Source organism: Eumetopias jubatus, unplaced genomic scaffold, assembly GCF_037043125.1.
Source record: "Eumetopias jubatus isolate StellerSeaLion01/CBP00866 unplaced genomic scaffold, mEumJub1_p1.0 scaffold_2, whole genome shotgun sequence".
Lineage (NCBI taxonomy): Eukaryota > Metazoa > Chordata > Mammalia > Carnivora > Otariidae > Eumetopias > Eumetopias jubatus.
In genome coordinates, this window is record NW_028274808.1 from 180149275 (window position 1) to 180154050 (window position 4776).

Sequence of the window (4776 nt, forward strand, 5' to 3'; positions counted from 1 at the left end):
AAACTTGCTTTAATTTGCTTAAGAATAAAAACAAATTTGTTTACTTGTCATTCTACTAGTTAGTACATACAGGATGAAGAATATGTTTTCTTCATCTCTGTGAACTTAACCCTTATAACAGTATTTGGCATGTAGTAGGCAGTCAGTAAATACTTTGTTGAATGAGGAAATGGATAATTTGCATTTGTCAAAGAATAACTCACCCACTGATCATTTAAATGAATGTCGTGAGAGATGCTAACTTATTTTGGAGCTGAAAAGTAAATTAGGATTTTTCAAAATAGAAAGAGAGCATTCATGTGAATTTGTCAGCTTTTTTTTTTAATACATATATTTGGATTTTTAAAGTTCAATATCTGGACACATAAATGAGATAAATTAACCACAAACTAAATGAGAATTTTGAACCAGTTGGTTCCTTTTTTCCCTTTCGCATTATTTTCTGAGTACCAATTTTTAAGCTACATGCAGAGAAGGAAAATATGGATTTTTAAAATCATATTTAGGTATAATCCTCACATTTAAAAAAAAATCTCAGTAGAATTCCATGGACTACGAAAATTTAGCATTCTCATAACATTTCTGCAATTTCCCAGTGCACTTATATTCTCATGGTTTTCTCTGGCTTCTTGATAGGAGTATGTTCTGCCTGTTACATAGAATATGCCCAGGTGTGAAATTCAGCACCTGCTTCATATTCCACAAAACATTAATGCCTACACTACATAGGAACATATGGCAGGATTTAAAGAAGACCTGAAGTGGCATAGAGATGTTGTTTACTTGATATCCGCAAATATTTTGAAATGTGAACTGGAGTCATCACAATTCTTAAAAATGTCTGTTGGCTTTCACTCAGTGCCTTGAGTGGGAAGGAGAGTGATAATTCACTGTCCCTAATATCACCTTGTTTCAGTTTCCCTCAATCTTGCTGGCTCCCTCTTCTACCCAAAAAAACCATTCTTTGGGTAAAACATCTCTCTCATGTTGTATACAGAGAAGCCACAAACATATCTTTTTCAACTGACCCCCAGTCAACATAGCCCTTGAGGCCCTATCTCCCAAGTTAATAACCTATCAAGGTCCTTTTATGTCCCCCCAAATAAAGAGAATTCCCTAATTGAGAGAAACTGCCAGTTGTTAAAATAATTATGAAATAATAAAACTGTTCCTGCATCCTTATACCAAAAATAAATAACAGTGAAATAGGGGTATGTTTAAGAAAGAAAGTAAGAGTAAATTGGGTAGAATTAAGAAGTGGTAACATCAAATGCAAGTGAGAAGCCATAGAGTCAAGAGGGGCCAGTCCAATGAGTATTAAGACTCTCACATAATAAAATACCTTTCACAGAATTCTTGATTTGGTCCAAAAAACATCTGCCTTTGGAAGAACAGCAATTGAAATAGTGCTTTTCTATAGTTGTCTTGATAAATTGTCTTTACATCTTTGTTTTTTTTTTAAGATTTCGTTTATTTATTTGAGAGAGAGAGAGGAAGGGAGAATGAGAGGAAGAAGCAGATTCCCCGCTGAGCAGAGAGCCTTGATGTGGGACTTGATCTCAGGACCCTGAGATCATGACCTGAGCTGAAGACAGATGCTTAACTGACTGAGCCACCCAGGTGGCCCTCTCTCTTTGTTTTTATTGAGATATAATTGACATATAAATTATATTAATTTCAGTTGTTCGACATAATGTTTTGATATTTGTATATATTACAAAATGATCACCAACACTAAGTCTGATTGATAATTTTTTTAGTTTAATAAATGGCATACATAAATAAGCTAAAAATCCTCCAGAATGACAGTCCTAGTTGACATCTTTCAAAGTGACATTGCAGTGATAAGGGCTCTGATGACACTTTTTAGTCAAGGTCTAACTCTAAAATCCTAGCTGTAAGATCCTGCATTTGTCCTATCAAGTTCTTTTTACAAGCAGAATTTCAGTCTCCTTCTTTAATTGGCTTTCTGATGACAGCTCTGCCTTTTCTGAACATTGCTTGGTAGGCGTAAAACTGCATTTGATTAAGAGAAAGGAAATGCTTTTCTGCATTTAATGTAAAAGCAAAAGTTAAATTTCAAATTCTACCTAAATATTCAATGTCAAGAAATGTACGTTTTTTAACATTTTCTAGATATTTAAAGGCCATCACAAGTGTAGATATTTTGTCCCCAGTATTGCATTTAGTGTTTCTTTTATTGTGTTTTCAATCTGTGAATATTTTTTATATTTTCTGTTTTCCTGAAGAATGGTATCTCTAAATAATTTTAAATACCTATAGACAAGCATTAATACATATTTATACATATATAAAGCCCAAAATTCATATCTTAACCTTTTCAAAACCTGCCAGCTACTGGTGAATGTGTGTTTTATTCAATCAACCTCATCGTTTTCTTGTTTTAGGCCCAAGGCTTAGCACTTGGAGTTTCAAAGCATCAAGCTTTAATGTTTTTAACTGATGTGAAATTTTTGCTTACTTTAAGGATTTTGTTTTGCAAACTTTGACTTTTCTCATATTTTTCCTTGTTCTTAATCACAAAGCTATATAAATCTTTGTAAATTAATAAACACTGTTATTTATTCAAACCCCAATAGGGAATGAGGAATTTTTCAAAGCATAGGGGGAAAAAAAAGCTCTGCTTAATGCATGTAGATTTGTTTAACAATCATTTTTTTCTTCTTTTAATACATTTCAATTTGAAAAGATAATTCATGCAAATGAAGAGCTGACGGCAAAGAACTACTAGGGTATCTATAATTAAGTTTAGGAGGAATTTCTGTTTTCACAGCTTTATGATTGTTATTCAAGTCAACAAATACTTTATAGAACATGATTTTCTTTCACTTCAATTCTTTATTTTAAGAAAGTTAAGGAGAAACTAGAATACATTTAAAAATCTAGCTCTTATTTTCAGGTGCCCACAGCATGGGGAATCGTCATGAAATGTGATTATGTCAAGTAACAGCAAGTAAAACCCACCACCGCAGCATTTTCACTTTCAGTGCACGTGTCAACATAATAAAAAAAAAAGGCAAATAATGTTTTCATATTTTTATGGAAAAAAATTATCTTCAAACCACCAGGAAATGTCCCAGGAACTCCTGGTGTTCATGAACTACGCTTAAGGACTATTGGTTTAAAACAAAAAGTACTTATGGGAAGCAAGGGCAACAATCCATCATATTCCAGAGTCTACCTCTTGCTCTTGAATGTCAGGTGATCTTCACAGGCTTTTGTACTGATACAAATAATATAAAGTCAGATGGAGACTACTATCAAGAAAAATCAGAATAGGTAAGCATTTTCCTTATGGTCCTTCCAACGTCATAGGATTGGTTATGTTGTGGGCCCATCATGACCCACAGGTATTTCACTGGGATTTTAAGAACTCTGGAATCATACTTACTTCTCATCAGCCCTAGAATTTTCCATAGCATAGTTTGCCCCTGTGATTTCACTTTTGTCCTAAATTATTTTTATTGTCTTTAGCCCTTATAAACTTTTAGGAAGTTTTATGACCCATAGAATGTATTCATAAATATTGATAAACTGAGCTTTATGAGACATCACTGTGCCACATGCACATCTGAAAATTGATATTATGAAACTCAGAAATATTATAGATAGATATCAAATAGAGGAGATGAGATATTTTATAACTTTCCAAATCATCTTTCTCTTTTTTTTTTTTTAAGATTTTATTTACTCCTTTGACAGAGGGAGAGAGAGCACAAGCAGGGGGAGCAGCAGAGGGAGAGGGAGAATCAGGCTCTGCACTGAGCAGGGAGCCTGATGTGGGCTCAATCCCAGGACCCTAAGATCATGCCCTGAGCCAAGGCAGATGCTTAACTGACTGGGCCACCCAGGCACCCCACCAACTCATCTTTTTCATACAGGATCTATTTAAATCTAAACCCTAGACACATGTTTATTTGCAAAACATAGTAATTCTTTTCAAAAAATATATCCATAATATAAATTATTAGCATTCAAAGTTTTTCTGACTAGAAGAGACCTTAGGAATGAATATTGAAAAGTTAAGTGAAAGATTTTTTCCTTTTTTTTACTTCTTAGTTCATTGCTACATCTATTGTTAATGGTAGGCATCTATATTGTAAATACCAAGAAAAATTGACATGAAATACAGAGATGAGGAAGTTCTAAGACAGATAAGATGGAGATTCTGAAATTCCTGCATGGAGAGAACCATGGCACATGAGGATTAGTAGGAAACATAAAAACAAGAGATGTGTCCATATCATAGGATTCGATTTGTATCTTCATACCAGTATGGACTCCATTATCTAGCTAATAAGTGTTTAATTGTTTTCTGAGCTTTTGTTAAAACTGATATTGTGCTCTTTACATTTTTTTCCTATTCATCTCATAGCTAACAAAGACATCATGTTTGTATTCTATGCATCAGAAACTTAGTGCCTCATCCCGATCCTTGACAGCCCAGGAATTCTACTGAACAACATATTCAAGACTACTTTTCATTTACAGAGCCCCAGGCTTTCCATATTCCCTGCCATTCCCCTTCAATTGTTTCAAACTCTTCTGGCCTCCTTACCCACCTCAAAATCGTTCCAAAATTGTTGGTTTTATATATCACCTCTGATGATGTTTACAAAATTGTTCTGGCTGATATTCTTTTTGTAATATTAGTGCTCACTTTGGCAGCACCTATACTAAAATTGGGATGATACATAGAAGATTAGCATGGCCCTTGTGCAAGGATGACACACAGATTTCTAATGCAATAGTTAA

General features: G+C 34.0%; 1 non-coding gene across 1 annotated transcript; it reads left to right on the forward strand.

Moving 5' to 3' along the window:
• Positions 1–4673: 4673 nt before the first annotated feature.
• On the forward strand, positions 4674–4776 carry LOC114198806 (U6 spliceosomal RNA). The gene has a single exon (XR_003607183.1). It is a non-coding gene; the product is annotated as a U6 spliceosomal RNA (small nuclear RNA).